At 42.9% G+C, this 21866-nt stretch overlaps 1 long non-coding RNA gene across 3 annotated transcripts in view; it reads right to left on the bottom strand.

Moving 5' to 3' along the window:
• Positions 1 to 21866, bottom strand: part of LOC142717121 (uncharacterized) — a 109274-nt gene that overhangs the window by 74713 nt on the left and 12695 nt on the right. The window contains exon 4 of one of the 3 annotated variants that reach the window (XR_012871789.1): positions 694 to 2187. The exons of the other annotated variants lie outside the window; for them this stretch is intronic. This is a non-coding gene — a long non-coding RNA (uncharacterized LOC142717121). Of the gene's footprint in view, positions 1 to 693; positions 2188 to 21866 lie in introns of those variants that run through there. 3 annotated transcript variants of the gene reach the window in all.

Here is a 21866-nt window from a genome sequence, read left to right as displayed (position 1 = left end):
TTGAGTTGCGTTTCTCTGGTAAATCCTTTTGTGTTCTAGAAAAAAATCGTATAAAAAGGATTTTCTGACAAAAATAAATAAATATGTAAATTTCACCTCTACTTTGCTCTAAATTCCTGTGAAACACCTAAAGGGTTAATAAACTTTCTAAATGCTGTTGTGAATACTTTGAGGGGTCTAGTTTCTAAAATGGGGTGCTTGATAGGGGTTTCTAATATATGGGCCCCTCAAAGCAACTTCAGAACTGAACTGGAACCCCAAAAAATAAATAAATTAGGCAATTCTTCGCTTCTTACATTATACTGATAATGAGCCGTGCCCACCCCGAGATGACCCCAGTTTTAAATGTTTGTATAAACTGAGACCCCTATTAGACCATTTCAGTGCCCGGTTTTCCCAAGCATACACCCCAAGAAGTGTATTTCTATTGATGAGTCCTTGGTACATTTTAAAGGGAGGGTTCAATTCCGCCAGTACCTGCCGGGTAAGAGGGCAAGGTATGGCGTGAAGATGTATAAGCTGTGCGCGAGTGCATCAGGGTATACCTACAGATTTAGGATATATGAAGGGAAGGACACCAGTATTCAGCCCCCAGAATGCCCCCCCCCCCCTTACTGGGAGTTAATACAAAAATTGTGTGGGATTTGGTGCACTCACTGCTGGACCAGGGTTACCACCTCTACCTGGATAATTTTTATACCAGCGTCCCACTCTTCAAGTGCCTCGCTTCCAGAAGTACTGCGGCATGCGGCACTGCTAGAAGAAATCTGAGAGGCCTCCCTAAGACTCTGCAGGGCAAACACTCAGAAGGGGTGAGAGCAGGGCACAATCTAGCAGCAACATATTGTGTCACGTACAAGGACAAGAGAGATGTCACACCAGTACCCATGTACCTGTACGAGGTACCAGTACAGAGACCCCCAAACCAGACTACATCCTGGACTATAATAGGTACTTGGGAGGGGTGGACTTATCAGATCATGTCCTGAAGCCCTACAGCGCCATACGGTGTGGTATAAGAAGCTGGCCGTGCACATCATACAGATGGCATTGTACAATGCGTACGTGCTACGTCGATGTGCAGGCCAGACGGGAAATTTCCTGGAATTTCAAGAGGTGGTTATCAAGAAACTAATCTTTAGGGACCAAGAAGGGGGATACCCAGTACTTCTGGAAGCGAGGCCACACGCATCGTACCAGGGCAACACTTTCCAGGAGAAGTTCCCCAAACTGGCAAGAAAGGAAAAAGTCAAGAGGTACAAAGTCTGATATAAGAGGGGGATAAGGAAGGACACAATATATCAATGTGACGAGTGCCCCGAAAAACCAGGGCTCTGTATGAAAGTGTTTTAAAATGTATCATACATCCCTTGATTTTTAATCTACCCCAGTTTTACTTACCCTGATGAACTCCGCACATCTTATCCCCCCTCGTCTTTCCCCTCTGGGCCCTGCTGTGTGTCCAGGCAGCTGATAACAGCCACATTGAGGGTATTGCCATACCCAGGAGAACCCACATTACAGTTTATGGGGTGTAGGCTTCCGGTCAAAATGCTCACTAAACCTCTAGATGAATGCCTTAAGGGGTGTAGTTTTTAAAACGGGGTCACTTCTTGGGGGTTTCAACTGTACTGGTACCTCAGGGGCTTCTGCATACATGACTTAGCACCAGAAAATCCCCAGTAGGCCAAATGGTGGTCCTTTCCTTCTGAGCCCCCGATGGGCCAAACGGCAGTTTATCACCACAACTGGGATATTGCCGCACTCAGAACAAATTGGGCAACAAAATGGGGTATTTTATTCCTTGTGAAAATTTTACATTTTTAGCCGAAACGACATATCATTGGAAAAAATTACATTTTTGTTAATTCACAGCCCAATTCAAATAAATTCTGTGAAAAAATGGTGTGGTCTAAATTGTCACAACACTCATAAATGAATTCCTTGAGGGGTGTAGTTTCCAAAATGGGGTCACTTCTGGTGGGTTTCCATTGCTTTGATACCTCTGGGGCTCTGCAAATGCGACATGGCACCGAAAACCAATCCAGCAAAATCTGCACTCCAAAGAACACACAGCACTCCTTCCCTTCTGAGGCCTCCCACGGGCCTAAACGGAAGTTTATAGCCACAAATGGGGTATTGCTGCACTCAGGAGAAATTGGGCAACAAAATGGGGTATTTTCTTCCCTGTGAAAATAAGAAATGTTGAAGAAAAATGACATTTTATTGGAAAAAATTTAATTTTTTAAATTTCACAGCCCAATTCGTGCTGTGTAAAAACTGTGGGATCAAAATCGGAACAACAACCATAAATTAATTCCTTGAGGAGTGTAGTTTCCAAAATGGGGTCACTTTTGGGAAATTCCTACTGTTTTGGCACCTCAACACCTCTTCAAACCTGGCATGCTGCCTAAAATATATTCTAATAAAAAAGGAGGCCCCAAAATGCACTAGGTGCTTCTTTGCTTCTGGGGCTTGTGTTTTAGTCCACGAGCGCACTAGAGCCACATGTGGGACATTTCTAAAAACTGCAGAATCTGGACAATACATATTTATTAGTGTTTCTCTGGTAAAACCTTCTGTGTTACAGAATTTTTTTTAATAAAATTGAAATTCAGCAAGAAAAATGAAATTTGCAAATTTCACATCCACTATGATTTAATTCCTGTGAAATGCATAAAGGGTAAAAAAACCTTCTAAATGCTGTTTTGAATACAATGAGGGGTCTAGTTTGTAAAATGGGGTGTTTTATGGGGGTTTCTAATACATAAGCCCCTCAAAGCCACTTCGGAACTGAGCAAGTACCTTAAAAAAAAGTAACTATTTTGGGTGGTATAACCATCTGTTTTACAAGCAGATGCATTTAAATTCAGAAAAAAATTTTTTTTTCTAAATTTTCTCTAAATTTTGCAATTTTTCACAAATAAACACTGAATATATCGACCAAATTTTACCACTAACATGAAGCCCAATGTGTCACGAGAAAACAGTCTCAGAATCGATTGGATAGGTTTAAGCATTCCGACGTTATTACCACATAAATTGTAATTTGTCAGATTTGAAAAATGGGCTCTGAGCCTAAAGGCCCAAACTAGGCTTTAATCGTACCAACAACGGAATGTAATGGAGTTTTCTGCTGAAAACACCTGCTCTAGCACTACAAACACTGATGAGCATTAACCCCTTTGCGACATTTTACGTATCCATACGCCAAAGTCGGGTAGGCGAAGTATGGAGCGGGCTCAACAGAGACCGCAGCATTTAAATAGTTAGAAAGAGGGGGGCGACCCCCTCTAACAGCTTATCGCGCCCCCGCAACACAATCATGGGAGGACGATGGTTGCTACGGCTGCCTGGGGGCCTAATGAAGGCCCCCAGGTCGGCCATCTTTGTACACCTATTAAGACCTGCCTCCGGCAGGGCTTAATAGTTGTATTGCAGTACATCGTAATTCTGACAGTCATTAGTATTGGGGTATGTTCACACGGCCAAATTTCAGACGTATACGAGGCGTATTTTGCCTCGTTTTACGTCTGGAAATACGTCTCAAATACGTTGGCAAACATCTGCCCATTCATTTGAGTTTGCCGACGTACTGTGCAGACGACCTGTTATTTACGCGTCGTCGTTTGACAGCTGTCAAACGACGACGCGTAAAAATACAGCCTCGTCAAAAGAAGTGCAGGACACTTCTTTGGACGTTTTTGGAGCGGTTTTCTCATAGACTCCAATGAAAACAGCTCCAAAAACGGACGTAAAAAACGCTGCGAAAACGGCGTGAAAACGCTGCGAAAAATGCGAGTTGGTAAAAAAGCGTCTGAAAAGCAGGGTCTGTTTTCCCTTGAAAACAGCTCTGGATTTTCAGACATTTTTGTTGACTACGTGTGAACATACCCTTGCAGTATATCGTGAAAGTGATCTAGCGATCGCTGGTTGAAGCCCCCTAGGGGCACTAATAAAAAAAAAAGTAAAAATGAGTTAAAGTTTTTTTTTATGTAAAAAAAATATATGTATATTAAAAGTAAAAAAAAAAACCTTTTCCCATTTTTCCCCTAGAGCATAGTAAAGAAATAAATAAACATAATTGTTATCGCCGCGTCCGTAAAGGTCTGAAATATTACAATATATCTCTATTTAACCCGCATGGTGAACGCCGTAAAAATAAATAATTGTAAAACGCCAGAATCTCTATTTTTTGCTCACCTAATCTCCCACAAAAAATGAAATAAAAAGTGATCATTTACACACTGAATGGTATTATTAAAAACGACAGCTTATCCCGCAAAAAATAAGCCCTCATACCACTTAATCGACGTTAAAATAAAAAAGTTGTGGCTCTCGGAATTTGGCGACGCAAAATAAATTCTCTTTTTTACACTTAGGTTTTTACTTGTAAAAGTAGTAAAATATAGAAAAAACTATATATATTTGGTATCGCTGTAGTCGTATTGACCCGCAGAATAAAGTTATCATGTTGCTTTAATTGCACAGTGAATTCCGTAAAAACAGCGGGCAATAAACCATGAAGGAATCGCTGTTTTTTTCATTTTCTACCCCACAAATCATTTTTTTCCCGTTTCCTAGTACATTATATGGCAAAATAAATGGTGCTACAAAAAACGACAACTCGTCCCGCAAAAATCAAGCCCTCATAGTACTATATCGATGGATAAATAAAAGGCGTTATGGCATCTGGAATGTGGAGAGGAAAAAAACAAAATGAAAATCTGAAAAAGGGCTGCGGCGGGAAGGAGTTAACGAAAGGACCTCGAATATATATATTAGGGAATTGTTGATAATATGGTATTTAACCCCTTCCCGCTGCAGCCATTTTTCAGATTTCGTTTTTTCCTCCCCACCTTTCATAACCCATAACCTTTTTATTTTCCCATCAATATATCCGTACAATGGCTTGTATATTGCAGGACAAGTGCTTGATTTTCACACCACCATTTCACTGGCATTTGCGGGGTGGAATAGGAAAATAACAGCAATTCCTCAATCTTTTGGGGGGTTTCATTTTTACGGCATACACCGTGCGGTAAAAGCGAAATGTTTACTTTATTCTACCAGTAAATACGATTACGGCGACACCAAATTTATATAGTTTTATAGTATTTATATCGGTTTTTTTTGTTTTACTACTTTTACAAGGAAAAAACTGATTGTTACAAATATAATATGAAATCTGTCGCCATATTCGGAAATCCATAACTTTTTTTTCCGTCGATTGATCGGTATGAGGGCTTATTTTGTAGTTTCTATTAGTACCACCTTGGGGTACATGAGACTTTTTGTTAAATTTTATGTGGGAGATGAAGTGACCAAAAAAACAGCGATTCTGGCGCTTACATTTTTTCAACGTTCACCTTGCGGGTTACATACACGATGTTCCTAATTATTATGCACATTACAGGGGGCCGCCCCTATTTCTAACCTCTGAAATGCCGCGGTCGCTATGACCGTGGCGTTTAAGGCGTTAAACAAGCGACATCGCGCTCGAGATAGATACAGCCGACACGCTCGTTCAATGGAGCTCCATACTCCACCATGCAATGTGCACTGTATATACACGGCGGATGTCGGGAAGAGGTTAACCCTTAATGGAAATGTGTCGCGAATTAAACCTTTTTTTTTAAAGTAAGTTACTTATTTCTATTATATTTTTTACGTTTTTTGCTGTATTTTTTTTTCTTCCACATGGTGGAAAGTATTAAAAATTAAATAATAATTTGACATGTTTTCCTATGTTGGCCACCAGAGGGAGCACTTCCCAGAATTACAGCAAGGTGAATAAGGCAAAGCAACCTGACTCACAGCTGCCGTAAATGTGGGAGGGAATCTCACCCCCCCTCCTACAAGCCAGGAAAAGGTGTCTTCAAATTGCTAAGCAGTGTCCGGCTGCCATTTTGGGTGTGATTGTCCAAATGGCAGAAGCTATAGGACACACCAAAAGGCTAAGGGTACGTTCACACGCTTACGAAACAGAGGGAAAACAGCTCCTGATTTTCAGCCATTTTTTAATCAAACTCACGTTTTTGGCGCTGTTTTTTACAATAGTTTTTGGAGCGGTTTTTCTATAAAGTCAATGAAAAACCGCTTAACCCCTTCAGGACCCAGCCTGTTTTGGCCTTCAGGACCCAGCCAATTTTTTAAAATCTGACATGTGTTACTTTATGTGGTAATAACATTGGAATGCTTTTACCTATCCAAGCGATTCTGAGATTGTTTTCTCGTGACATGTTGTACTTTATGTTAGTGAAAAAATGTTGTCGATAATTTTGGTATTTATTTCTGAAAAACACCACAATTTAGAAAAAATTTCCAAAAATTAGCATTTTTCTAAATTTAAACGTATCTGCTTGTAAAACAGATAGTAATACCACACAAAATAGTTACTAATTACCATCCCCCCATATGTCTACTTTAGATTGGCATCATTTTTTGAACGTCCTTTTATTTTTCTAGGCCGTTACAAGGCTTAGAACTTTAGCAGCAATTTCTCATATTTTAACCCCTTCCCCCTGCTTGCATTCTGGGCCCTAATGTCCAAGCCATTTTTTACATTTTTCCATTGTCACATTCGAAGAGCTGTAACTTTTTTATTTTTGCGTCGGCATAGCTGTATAAGGTCTTGTTTTTTGCGGGACGACTTGCAGTTTTTATTGGTACCATTTGAGAGTAGATGCGACTTTTGATCACTTTTTAGTCAGGATTAACAGAAAACAGCAATTTTTCCATTGTTTTTTATTTTATTTTTTACGGCGTTCACAGTGCGGGTTAAATAATGTAACAGCTTTATAGTCGGGGTCGTTACGGACGCGGCGATACCAAATATGTCTAACTTTTTTGCTTTATTGTATTTTTTTTTAATAGTAAAGCATTTTGTAAGGGGAAAAAGTGGGTTTTTCATTTTTTTTTTCACTTTTTTTTAAAATTAACTTTATTAAACTTTTTTTACTTTTATACTAGTCCCACTAGGGGACTTCACTATCCTCCGATCGCTATTGTAATACACTGCAATACTTTTGTAAGCAGTGTATTACTGCCTGTCCGTTTAAAACGGACAGGCATCTGCTAGGTCATGCCTGCGGCATTATCTAGCAGGCATTCGCTCCAGGCAGACCTGGGGGCCTTTATTAGACCCCCGGCTGCCATAGAAGACACTGACACTCGGCGATTTTATCGCCGGGTGTCGGTGGGAGAGAGAGGGAGCTCCCTCCCTCTCTCCAAAACCATTCAGATGCGGTGCACGCTATTGTGCACCGCATCTGAAGGGTTAAACGGGTGAGATGGATACGAATATCGATCTCACCCGGCAAAGCCTCTGGCAGCTGAGAGCAGGGAGATTTGACGGCTCCCTGCTCTGTTTACTTTATTCTACATAGAATGGCGGCGCTGTAGAATAAAGCCCATTAATGACCGCCGTGAAAAGGCTTATCGGCGGTCATTAAGGGGTTAAAGAAAATTTCAAAAGGCTATTTTTTCAGGAACCAGTTCAGTTCTGAGGTGGCTTTGAGGGCCTTATATATTAGAAAATCCCCAGAAGTCACCCCATTTTGAAAACTGCACCCCTCAAGGTATTCGAATCAGCATCAACAAAGTGTTTTAACCCTTTAGGCGTTTCACAGGAATTAAAGCAAAGTAGAGGTGAAATTTACAAATTTAATTTTTTTTGCCGAAATTCATTTCTAATAAAAAAAAAATTGGAACACAGAAGGTTTTACCAGAGAAATGCAACTCAATATTTATTGCCCAGATTCTGAAGTTTTTAGAAATATCCCACATGTGGCCCTAGTGTGATAAAGGACTGAAGCACAGGCCTCAGAAGCAAAGGAGCACCTAGTGGATTTTGGGCCTCCTTTTTTTTTTAGAATATATTTTAGGCACCTTGTCAGGTTTGAAGAGGTCTTGTGGTGCCAAAACAGTGGAAACACCCCAAAAGTTACCCCATTTGGGAAACTTCACCCCTCAAGGAATTTATCTAGGTGTATAGTTAGCATTTTGACCGCACAGGTTTTTCCGCTAAATTTATCAGAATTAGTCTGTAAAAATGAAAATCGACTTTTTTCTGAAAAAACATAGAAATTTTTAATATTTACAAGAGATAATAAAGAAAATGCACCCCAACATTTGTAAAGCATTGTCTCCCGATTACGGCAATATCCCATATGTGGTAATAAACTGCTGATTGGACCCACAGCAAGGCTCAGAAGAAAAGGAGCGCCATTTGGATTTTGGAGCATGGATTTTGCTGAATTGGTTTTCGGTTCCATGTCGCGTTTGCAACACCCTGGAGGGACCAAAAAAGGGGAAACCCTCCAAAAGTGACCCCATTTTGGAAACTACACCTCTCAAGGAATTTATCTAGGGGTATAGTTAGCATTTTGACGACACAGGTTTTTTGCAGAATTTAGTGGAATTAGGCAGTGAAAATGAAAATCAACTTTTTTTCTGAAAAAGCATAGAAATTTTTAATTTTTACAAGGAATAAAGAACCACAACATATGTAAAGCATTTTCTCCTGATTACGGCAATACCCCATATGTGGTAATAAACTGCTGATTGGACCCATGGCAGCGCTCAGAAGGGAAGTAGCGCCATTTGGATTTTGGAGCACGGATTTTGCTGCATTGTTTTTCGGTGCCATGCCGCCTTTGCAACACCCTGGAGGGACCAAAACAGTGGAAGCCCCTCAAGTTACCCCATTTTGGAAACTACACCCCTCAAGGAATTTTTATAGGGGTATAGTGAGCATTTAGACTCCACGGGTCTTTTGCAGAATTTATTAGAATTAGGCGGAGAGAATTAATATCACAATTTTTTTCCACTAAAAGGTTGCATTTTCTCATTTTCAAAAGGGATAAAGGAGAAATAAACAACCAATTTTTATAAAGCAATTTCTCCCGGATACGGAAATACCCCACATGGAGTCATACATTTTTTTCATTAGAAATGAATTAACCCTTTAAGGACTGATCCATTTTTTGCTTTCTTATTTTAGTTTTTCACTACCCGCCTTCCAAGAGCCATAACTTTTTTCTTTTTCCGTCAGTAGAGAGATGTGAGGGCTTATTTCTTGCGGGAGGAGCTGTAGTTTCTACTGACACTATTTAAAGTGCCATAAAAAGTACTGGGAAACTGAAAAAAAAATAGTTAAATATAGGAATATAGGAAAAAAATCTGATTCCATTTTTTTGGGTTTTCGTTTTTACAGCTTTCGCCGTGCAGTAAAAATGAAAACGACAGCGATTTTGGCGGTTTAAATTATTTAAGTTTTTTACGGTGTTCACCGTGCGAGTTAAATGATGGTATATTGTAATAGTTCGGCCTTTTACGGACGTAGCGATATCAATTCGGTTTATTTTTTTACATTACTTTTGAAGAAAAATGGGTAAATCAGGGTAAATGCAATATGTGAGGAGTACATCTGGATATATGTAAGCTGTGAGGAGTACATCAGGGTATATGTAATATGTGAGGAGTACATCAGGATATATGTAATATGTGAGGAGTACATCAGGGTATATGTAATCTGTGAGAAGTACATCAGGGTATATGTAATATGTGAGGAGTACATCAGGATATATGTAATATGTGAGGAGTACATCAGGGTATATGTAATCTGTGAGGAGTACATCAGGGTATATGTAATCCGTGAGGAGTATATCAGGGTATATGTAAGATGTGAGGAGTACATCAGGGTATATGTAATATGTGAGGAGTACATCAGGGTATATGTAATATGTGAGGAGTACATCAGGGTATATGTAATCTGTGAGGAGTACATCAGGGTATATGTAATATGTGAGGAGTACATCAGGGTATATGTAATATGTGAGGAGTACATCAGGGTATATGTAAGATGTGAGGAGTACATCAGGATATATGTAATCTGTGAGGAGTACATCAGGGTATATGTAATATGTGAGGAGTACATCAGGGTATATGTAAAATGTGAGGAGTACATCAGTGTATATGTAATCTGTGAGGAGTACATCAGGGTATATGTAGTCTGTGAGGAGTACATCAGGGTATATGTAGTCTGTGAGGAGTACATCAGGGTATATGTAATCTGTGAGGAGTACATCAGGGTATATGTAAGATGTGAGGAGTACATCAGGATATATGTAATCTGTGAGGAGTACATCAGGGTATATGTAATCTGTGAGGAGTACATCAGGGTATATGTAATATGTGAGGAGTACATCAGGGTATATGTAATATGTGAGGAGTACATCAGGGTATATGTAATATGTGAGGAGTACATCAGGATATATGTAATCTGTGAGGAGTACATCAGGGTATATGTAAGATGTGAGGAGTACATCAGTGTATATGTAATCTGTGAGGAGTACATCAGGGTATATGTAAGATGTGAGGAGTACATCAGTGTATATGTAATCTGTGAGGAGTACATCAGTGTATATGTAATCTGTGAGGAGTACATCAGGGTATATGTAAGATGTGAGGAGTACATCAGGGTAAATGTAATCTGTGAGGAGTACATCAGGGTATATGTAATATGTGAGGAGTACATCAGGATATATGTAATCTGTGAGGAGTACATCAGGGTATATGTAAGCTGTGAGGAGTACATCAGGGTATATGTAATATGTGAGGAGTACATCAGGGTATATGTAATCTGTGAGGAGTACATCAGGGTATATGTAATCTGTGAGGAGTACATCAGGGTATATGTAATCTGTGAGGAGTACATCGGTATATGTAATCTGTGAGGAGTACATCAGGGTATATGTAATCTGTGAGGAGTACATCAGGGTATATGTAATCTGTGAGGAGTACATCAGGGTATATGTAATCTGTGAGGAGTACATCAGGGTATATGTAATCTGTGAGGAGTACATCAGGGTATATGTAATCTGTGAGGAGTACATCAGGGTATATGTAAGATGTGAGGAGTACATTAGGGTATATGTAATATGTGAGGAGTACATCAGGGTATATGTAATCGGTGAGGAGTACATCAGGGTATATGTAATCTGTGAGGAGTACATCAGGGTATATGTAATCTGTGAGGAGTACATCAGGGTATATGTAAGATGTGAGGAGTACATCAGGGTAAATGTAATCTGTGAGGAGTACATCAGGGTATATGTAATCTGTGAGGAGTACATCAGGGTATATGTAATCTGTGAGGAGTACATCAGGGTATATGTAAGATGTGAGGAGTACATCAGGGTATATGTAATATGTGAGGAGTACATCAGGGTATATGTAATCGGTGAGGAGTACATCAGGGTATATGTAATCTGTGAGGAGTACATCAGGGTATATGTAATCTGTGAGGAGTACATCAGGGTATATGTAAGATGTGAGGAGTACATCAGGGTAAATGTAATCTGTGAGGAGTACATCAGGGTATATGTAATCTGTGAGGAGTACATCAGGGTATATGTAATCTGTGAGGAGTACATCAGGGTATATGTAAGATGTGAGGAGTACATCAGGGTATATGTAATATGTGAGGAGTACATCAGGGTATATGTAATATGTGAGGAGTACATCAGGGTATATGTAATCTGTGAGGAGTACATCAGGGTATATGTAATATGTGAGGAGTACATCAGGGTATATGTAATATGTGAGGAGTACATCAGGGTATATGTAAGATGTGAGGAGTACATCAGGATATATGTAATCTGTGAGGAGTACATCAGGGTATATGTAATATGTGAGGAGTACATCAGGGTATATGTAAAATGTGAGGAGTACATCAGTGTATATGTAATCTGTGAGGAGTACATCAGGGTATATGTAGTCTGTGAGGAGTACATCAGGGTATATGTAGTCTGTGAGGAGTACATCAGGGTATATGTAATCTGTGAGGAGTACATCAGGGTATATGTAAGATGTGAGGAGTACATCAGGATATATGTAATCTGTGAGGAGTACATCAGGGTATATGTAATCTGTGAGGAGTACATCAGGGTATATGTAATATGTGAGGAGTACATCAGGGTATATGTAATATGTGAGGAGTACATCAGGGTATATGTAAGATGTGAGGAGTACATCAGGATATATGTAATCTGTGAGGAGTACATCAGGGTATATGTAAAATGTGAGGAGTACATCAGGGTATATGTAAAATGTGAGGAGTACATCAGTGTATATGTAATCTGTGAGGAGTACATCAGGGTATATGTAGTCTGTGAGGAGTACATCAGGGTATATGTAATCTGTGAGGAGTACATCAGGGTATATGTAATATGTGAGGAGTACATCAGGGTATATGTAATATGTGAGGAGTACATCAGGGTATATGTAATATGTGAGGAGTACATCAGGGTATATGTAATATGTGAGGAGTACATCAGGGTATATGTAATATGTGAGGAGTACATCAGGGTATATGTAATCTGTGAGGAGTACATCAGGGTATATGTAAGATGTGAGGAGTACATCAGGATATATGTAATCTGTGAGGAGTACATCAGGGTATATGTAATCTGTGAGGAGTACATCAGGGTATATGTAATATGTGAGGAGTACATCAGGGTATATGTAATATGTGAGGAGTACATCAGGATATATGTAATCTGTGAGGAGTACATCAGGGTATATGTAAGATGTGAGGAGTACATCAGGGTATATGTAAGATGTGAGGAGTACATCAGTGTATATGTAATCTGTGAGGAGTACATCAGGGTATATGTAAGATGTGAGGAGTACATCAGTGTATATGTAATCTGTGAGGAGTACATCAGTGTATATGTAATCTGTGAGGAGTACATCAGGGTATATGTAAGATGTGAGGAGTACATCAGGGTAAATGTAATCTGTGAGGAGTACATCAGGGTATATGTAATATGTGAGGAGTACATCAGGATATATGTAATCTGTGAGGAGTACATCAGGGTATATGTAAGCTGTGAGGAGTACATCAGGGTATATGTAATATGTGAGGAGTACATCAGGGTATATGTAATCTGTGAGGAGTACATCAGGGTATATGTAATCTGTGAGGAGTACATCAGGGTATATGTAATCTGTGAGGAGTACATCGGTATATGTAATCTGTGAGGAGTACATCAGGGTATATGTAATCTGTGAGGAGTACATCAGGGTATATGTAATCTGTGAGGAGTACATCAGGGTATATGTAATCTGTGAGGAGTACATCAGGGTATATGTAATCTGTGAGGAGTACATCAGGGTATATGTAATCTGTGAGGAGTACATCAGGGTATATGTAAGATGTGAGGAGTACATTAGGGTATATGTAATATGTGAGGAGTACATCAGGGTATATGTAATCGGTGAGGAGTACATCAGGGTATATGTAATCTGTGAGGAGTACATCAGGGTATATGTAATCTGTGAGGAGTACATCAGGGTATATGTAATATGTGAGGAGTACATCAGGGTATATGTAATATGTGCGGAGTACATCAGGGTATATGTAATATGTGAGGAGTACATTAGGGTATATGTAATATGTGAGGAGTACATCAGGGTATATGTAATATGTGCGGTGTACATCAGGGTATATGTAAGCTGTGAGGAGTACATCAGGGTATATGTAAGATGTGAGGAGTACATCAGTGTATATGTAATCTGTGAGGAGTACATCAGGGTATATGTAATCTGTGAGGAGCACATCAGGGTATATGTAATCTGTGAGGAGTACATCAGTGTATATGTAATCTGTGAGGAGTACATAAGTGTATATGTAATCTGTGAGGAGTACATCAGGGTATATGTAAGATGTGAGGAGTACATCAGGGGATATGTAATCTGTGAGGAGTACATCAGGGTATATGTAATCTGTGAGGAGTACATCAGGGTATATGTAATCTGTGAGGAGTACATCAGGGTATATGTAATCTGTGAGGAGTACATCAGGGTATATGTAATCTGTGAGGAGTACATCAGGGTATATGTAATCTGTGAGGAGTACATCAGGGTATATGTAATCTGTGAGGAGTACATCAGGGTATATGTAATCTGTGAGGAGTACATCAGGGTATATGTAATCTGTGAGGAGTACATCAGGGTATATGTAAGATGTGAGGAGTACTGTAATGGCAGGAAGGAGGTGAAGGGAAGGTGAGCCCTAATCTACCCACCGCCCTGTCCCTGCCTACTTGCAACGACCCGCCCTAGGCGACGGGGTACAACTGGGCGGCGGTCCCTACGCTGTCTAAGTGCACGGGAGAACAAACAGGGAACACGCAAGGGAAGGGGCAGTAGCCCACGGAACGCCGCGAGGAAACGGAGCGGTAAAGAGTTGTCAGGACCAGGATGAAGTGGAGTATACCCAAGTGAGCACGGAGGAGGAAGCAAGCCGGAGGCAAAGCAAAGCGGGTTAAGCAGAACAGCAGCAAGGCAGAAGCACGGCAGAAGCAGGCTGGAGCAAGCAGCAGTGGGGCCAGGAATCCAAAAGAATTACAAGCACTGAGGAGGAGAACACAGCAGGTAATAAAGGACAGGGGGCGGAGCTAACTCCGACTGACCAGGCCGCGATAGGCTCTCCCACTTCTGAGCCTGCCACCCTGGTTGGTCGGAGATGGTGTCAGTCGAACAGGTCTGGCCTCAGGTGTGGATTAATTAATCCCAGGAGTATACCTAGACGTAGTACCTGGCAGATCCCTAACAGTACTCCCCCTTTTATGAGGGGCCACCGGACCCTTACTAAGAGGACCCGGTTTAGTAGGGAAGAGAAGGTGGAACCTCCTGATCAATACCCCAGCGTGAACATCACGGGCAGGTACCCAAGTCCTCTCCTCCGGCCCGTACCCTCTCCAATGGACCAGGTACTGGAGGGAGCCCTGGACCATCCTACTGTCCATAATCTTTGCCACCTCGAATTCCACCCCCTCAGGGGTGAGAACGGGAACAGGAGGTTTCCTCGAGGGGAACCAGGACGGGGAGCAGCGTTTAAGGAGGGAGGCATGGAAGACGTCATGTATGCGAAAGGATGGGGGCAGCTCCAGACGGAAGGATACAGGGTTGAGGACTTCAATGATCTTATAAGGCCCAATAAATCGGGGAGCAAACTTCCTGGACGGGACCTTAAGGCGCAAGTTCCTGGACGACAACCAGACCAAATCCCCGACGACAAACCGGGGGTTAGCAGAACGTCTACTATCCGCCTGAATCTTTTGTGCGCTCTGGGACACCTCTAGGTTCTTCTGAACCTGGGCCCAGACAGTGCACAGTTCCCGATGAACATCCTCTACCTCAGGATTATTGGAGCAACCAGGGGAAACGGAGGAGAACCTTGGGTTAAACCCGAAATTACAGAAAAACGGGGAGACCCCTGACGAGTTACTGACCCGGTTATTCAGGGAAAATTCAGCAAGGGGAAGGAATGAGACCCAATCGAATTGACAGTCAGAGATGAAACACCTTAAATATTGTTCCAGGGACTGGTTAGTCCTCTCCGTTTGGCCATTAGTTTCGGGATGGAAGGAGGAGGAGAAGGACAGATCAATCTCCAACTTTTTACAAAAGGCTCTCCAAAATAAGGAAACAAATTGTACCCCTCTGTCAGAAATTATATTGACTGGGGCCCCATGGAGACGCAGGATGTGTTTCACAAACAAAGAAGCTAACGTCTTGGCGTTAGGTAGCTTCTTAAGGGGCACAAAGTGGCACATCTTGCTGAAGCGGTCTACTACCACCCACACCACCGACTTGCCCTGAGATGAAGGCAAATCGGTGATAAAATCCATGGAGATATGGGTCCAAGGTCTCTGGGGAATGGGCAAGGAACGTAGTAGGCCCGCAGGTCGGGACCTAGGGGTTTTGGACCTAGCGCAAACCTCACAAGCGGCGACGTAAGCCCTAACGTCTTTAGGCAACCCAGGCCACCAATAGTTTCTGGTAATGAGGTGTTTGGTGCCCAAGATGCCAGGATGACCAGATAGAGCGGAGTCATGGTTTTCCCTGAGTACCCTTAGCCGGTATTGCAGGGGAACAAACAGTTTGTCCCCAGGGACGTTCCCGGGAGCTGCACCCTGATCAGCCGCGATATCAGAAGCTAAATCAGAATCCGTGGCAGAAACGATTATACCAGGGGGTAAAATACAAGCAGGATCCTTCTCGGAAGGAGGATTGGCAATGAAACTACGTGACAGGGCATCAGCCTTAATATTCTTGGACCCAGCCCTATAGGTAACCAAGAAATTAAATCTGGTAAAGAATAGTGCCCACCGAGCTTGTCTAGGATTAAGCCTCCGGGCCGATTCTAGAAAAACCAGATTCTTGTGATCCGTAAGGACCGTTACCTGGTGTCTGGCCCCCTCCAGGAAGTGCCGCCACTCTTTAAAAGCCCATTTAATGGCTAGAAGTTCGCGGTTGCCAATATCATAGTTACTCTCCGTGGGCGAAAACTTCCTAGAGAAGTAAGCACAGGGGCGGAGATGGGTGAGGGAGCTGGTACCCTGGGACAAGACGCCCCCACTCCCACCTCGGATGCGTCAACCTCCACAATAAATGGCTCCTCTTGGTTGGGCTGAATCAGCACGGGGGCCGAGATAAAGCACTTCTTGAGGGTCTCAAAGGCCTGGACGGCCTCAGGGGACCAATGGAGGACATCAGCACCCTTGCGAGTAAGGTCTGTAAGAGGCTTAGCGACGACCGAGAAGTTGGCAATAAATCTCCTGTAATAGTTGGCGAACCCTAAAAAACACTGCAACGCCTTAAGGGAGGCAGGTTGGACCCATTCCGCCACAGCCTGAACCTTGGCAGGGTCCATGCAGAATTCATGAGGAGTGAGGATTTGCCCTAAAAATGGTATCTGCTGTACCCCAAAGACACATTTTTCAGTCTAAGCAAACAGATTATTCTCCCGAAGGACCTGGAGCACCTTCCTGACATGCTCCACGTGGGAGGACCAGTCCTTGGAAAACACCAGTATGTCATCAAGGTACACAACAAGAAAATTACCCAGGTAATCTCTCAGGATTTCATTAATAAAATTCTGGAAGACCGCAGGGGCATTACACAACCCAAAGGGCATGACCAGGTATTCGAAATGACCCTCGGGTGTGTTGAACGCAGTTTTCCACTCATCCCCCTGTTTGATGCGGATAAGGTTATATGCCCCCCGTAGATCGAACTTAGAAAACCATTGGGCTCCCTGAACCTGATTAAAAAGATCCGGAATCAAAGGAAGTGGGTACTGGTTCCTTACGGTGACCTTATTCAGGTTACGATAATCAATGCACGGCCTAAGACCACCATCCTTCTTCCCCACAAAGAAGAAGCCAGCACCTACAGGAGAAGTCGAGGGGCGAATGAAACCCTTGGCCAGGCATTCTTGGATATACACCCTCATAGCTTCACGTTCAGGACATGAAAGATTAAATATCCTACCCTTAGGAAGCTTGGCACCAGGCACCAAATCGATGGCGCAATCGTAATCTCTATGGGGGGGCAACACCTCGGAGGCCTCCTTAGAAAACACATCGGCGAAGTCCTGAACAAACTCAGGAAGCATGTTTACCTCCTCCCGGGGAGAAATAGAGTTAACAGAAAGACATGACATAAGACATTCACTACCCCATTTGGTGAGATCCCCAGTATTCCAATCAAACGTGGGATTATGCAACTGCAACCAGGGAAGACCTAATACCAGATCAGACGATAATCCCTGCATCACCAGTACAGAGCACTGCTCCAAATGCATGGAGCCAACCAGGAGTTCAAAAACAGGAGTATGCTGAGTAAAATAACCATTAGCAAGGGGAGTTGAGTCGATACCTACTACAGGGATAGGATAAGGTAAATCAATAAAAGGCATTTTTAGAGACATAGCAAATTCCACAGACATGATATTAGCAGATGAGCCAGAATCCACGAAGGCACTGCCAGTGGCAGACCGGCCAGCAAACGAGACCTGAAAGGGAAGCAAAATTTTATTGCGTTTCACATTAACGGGAAATACCTGTGCGCCCAAGTGACCTCCCCGATGATCACTTAGGCGCAGAAGTTTTCCGGCTTTTTATTCTTGCGCCTGGGACAGGTGTTCAGAAGATGCTTGTCGTCCCCACAGTAGAAGCAGAGACCATTCATTCTGCAAAACTCCCTACGTTGTCGAGGGGACATGGAGGCCCCGAGTTGCATAGGTACCTCCGAGTCCTCCGTGGAGAGGCGAGGAGACGGGACCTCGGGGGGAATCGCAGAAAAGTCAGAGGGGAGCACATTGAAGCGTTCAAGCTGACGTTCCCTGAGACGTCGGTCAAGTCGTACTGCTAGGGCCATAACCTGGTCAAGGGAGTCAGAAGAGGGGTAACTAATCAGCAGATCCTTCAGGGCGTCAGATAATCCTAACCTAAACTGGCACCTTAGGGCCGGATCGTTCCACCGAGAAGCTACGCACCACTTTCTAAAATCAGAACAGTACTCCTCAACCGGTCTCCTACCCTGACGTAAGGTCACCAGCTGACTCTCGGCTAAAGCAGTCCTGTCAGTCTCATCGTAAATGAGTCCGAGGGCAGAGAAAAAGCGATCAACAGAGGAAAGTTCAGGGGCGTCAGGAGCCAAGGAGAAGGCCCACTCTTGGGGCCCTTCCTGGAGTCGGGATATGATGATACCCACCCGCTGGTTCTCGGAACCTGAGGAGTGGGGTTTAAGGCGGAAATACAGTCTGCAACTCTCCCGGAAGGAGAGAAACGTCTTACGGTCTCCTGAGAACCGGTCAGGTAACTTGACGTCGGGTTCTAGAGGTGAGGTGAGGGGAACTACTATGGCAGCGTCACCCTGGTTGACCCTCTGGGCCAGGGCCTGGACCTGTAGGGAGAGGCCCTGCATCTGCTGGGTCAGGGTCTCAAGGGGGTCCATGATAGCGTCAGCGTAGGGGAAATGGTAGACTAGGTAAGTGGCTTGTAATTATGTAATGGCAGGAAGGAGGTGAAGGAAAGGTGAGCCCTAATCTACCCACCGCCCTGTCCCTGCCTACTTGCAACGACCCGCCCTAGGCGACGGGGTACAACTGGGCAGCGGTCCCTACGCTGTCTAAGTGCACGGGAGAACAAACAGGGAACACGCAAGGGAAGGGGCAGTAGCCCACGGAACTCCGCGAGGAAACGGAGCGGTGAAGAGTTGTCAGGACCAGGATGAAGTGGAGTATACCCAAGTGAGCACGGAGGAGGAAGCAAGCCGGAGGCAAAGCAAGCGGGTTAAGCAGAACAGCAGCAAGGCAGAAGCACGGCAGAAGCAGGCTGGAGCAAGCAGCAGTGGGGCCAGGAATCCAAAAGAATTACAAGCACTGAGGAGGAGAACACAGCAGGTAATAAAGGACAGGGGGCGGAGCTAACTCCGACTGACCAGGCCGCGATAGGCTCTCCCACTTCTGAGCCTGCCACCCTGGTTGGTGGGAGATGGTGTCAGTCGAACAGGTCTGGCCTCAGGTGTGGATTGATTAATCCCAGGAGTATACCTAGACGTAGTACCTGGCAGATCCCTAACAAGTACATTCGGGTATATGTAATATGTGAGGAGTACATCAGGGTATATGTAATCGGTGAGGAGTACATCAGGGTATATGTAATCTGTGAGGAGTACATCAGGGTATATGTAATCTGTGAGGAGTACATCAGGGTATATGTAATATGTGAGGAGTACATCAGGGTATATGTAAGATGTGAGGAGTACATCAGTGTATATGTAATCTGTGAGGAGTACATCAGGGTATATGTAGTCTGTGAGGGGTACATCAGGGTATATATAAGATGTGAGGAGTACATCAGGGTATATGTAAGATGTGAGGAGTACATCAGGGTATATGTAATCTGTGAGGGGTACATCAGGGTATATATAAGATGTGAAGAGTACATCAGGGTATATGTAATCTGAGGAGTACATCAGGGTATATGTAATATGTGAGGAGTACATCAGGGTATATGTAATATGTGAGGAGTACATCAGGATATAGGTAATATGTGAGAAGTATATCAGGGTATATGTAATATGTGAGGAGTACATCAGGGTATATGTAATATGTGAGGAGAACATCAGGGTATATGTAAGCTGTGAGGATTACATCAGGGTATATGTAAGCTGTGAGGAGTACATCAGGGTATATGTAAACTGTGAGGAGTACATCAGGGTATATGTAATCTGTGAGGAGTACATCAGGGTATATGTAATATGTGAGGAGTACATCAGGGTATATGTAAGATGTGAGGAGTACATCAGTGTATATGTAATCTGAGGAGTACATCAGGGTATATGTAATATGTGAGGAGTACATCAGGGTATATGTAATATGTGAGGAGTACATCAGGATATAGGTAATATGTGAGAAGTATATCAGGGTATATGTAATATGTGAGGAGTACATCAGGGTATATGTAATATGTGAGGAGAACATCAGGGTATATGTAAGCTGTGAGGAGTACATCAGGGTATATGTAAACTGTGAGGAGTACATCAGGGTATATGTAATCTGTGAGGAGTACATCAGGGTATATGTAATATGTGAGGAGTACATCAGGGTATATGTAAGATGTGAGGAGTACATCAGGGTATATGTAATATGTGAGGAGTACATCAGGGTATATGTAAGATGTGAGGAGTACATCAGGGTATATGTAATATGTGAGGAGTACATCAGGGTATATGTAATCTGTGCAGAGAACATCAGGGCATAATAAGAGGGTATAATAATGCGGTAAATAAATAATAATTCATAGATGAGAAAACTTCACAGTAGGGGAGACTTAGATGTGGGCTTGAATAGCACCCTGGAAAACGAAACTCTAGCAGCTCTAGAGGAGTTATTACAAGAACAAATTTCCCCTCAACAAGGTGGGTTTCCAACCTCGATAGTCCCTAGGTCAACAAGGTTTCCCCCCATGTCCCTGTGTCCACAAGTGGAGATTTTCACTAAACTTGTGATGGAGGACTTCCAACAAATTTCAATTATTAAACAGTATGACAATTTGACAGCAAATCAAAGGTCAGCTTTGAAACAACTACAATCTTATAAAGATGTGGTATATAAACCAGCGGACAAGGGGGGGAACATTGTGATCTGGCCAACTAACCTCTATGAGAGGGAGGCTTTCCGTCAGCTGAGGGATAAACGGACATATGAGAAACTCATATAATCCGATGAGTACCTACTCCTCTGAATTGGGTAAAATATTGAATAGAGCCTTGGAGAAAGGGATAATCCCAAAAAAGGTGTTTGATGGCCTTATGGTCCAATACCCTAGAATTCCTACTTTCTATCTGCTACCCAAGGTTCACAAAAACGCATTTGAACCCCCGGGGAGACCTATAGTTTCGGGGATAGAGGGCCTATGTGACCCGATATGCAGGTTTATTGATTTTTACCAAAAACCCTTGGTTGAAACGTTGCCCTCTCACATAAAGGACACAACTGACATGCTTACAAGAATTGATGGGATAATATTGGAGTCGGATATGCTGTTGGTAACGGCTGATGTCGAGTCACTATACACAAGCATTCGACACCAAGACGGGGTGAAGGCGGTCCGCTTCTTCTTGGAGATGAGCAACTGGGACAGCCAGATGAGAGATTTGATTATTGAACTTTTAGAATTTATTCTTACCCACAATCTCTTCGTGTTCAAGTATACCTTCTATGTACAAAAGCAGGGCACTGCGATGGGTGCGGCGTGTGCTCCGGCATATGCGAACCTGTTTCTCGGTTTCTGGGAGAGACAGGTTCTGCAGGGTGACGGCGCCCACACCGCTGACCATGTGCAGTGCTGGTTGCGCTACATAGATGATGTACTTATCATTTGGCAAGGTACGGAACAACAGCTGATTGAGTTCATGGAGGTACTGAATGTGAATACATTCAATATCAAATGGACATATACCTGTGATAGATATAGAGTGGATTTTTTTGGATGTGACAATTG

The sequence above is a fragment of the Rhinoderma darwinii genome, unplaced genomic scaffold (assembly GCF_050947455.1).
Source record: "Rhinoderma darwinii isolate aRhiDar2 unplaced genomic scaffold, aRhiDar2.hap1 Scaffold_454, whole genome shotgun sequence".
Lineage (NCBI taxonomy): Eukaryota > Metazoa > Chordata > Amphibia > Anura > Rhinodermatidae > Rhinoderma > Rhinoderma darwinii.
Note: the sequence above shows the minus strand (reverse complement) of the source record. Positions and strands in the feature narration are given on the sequence as shown.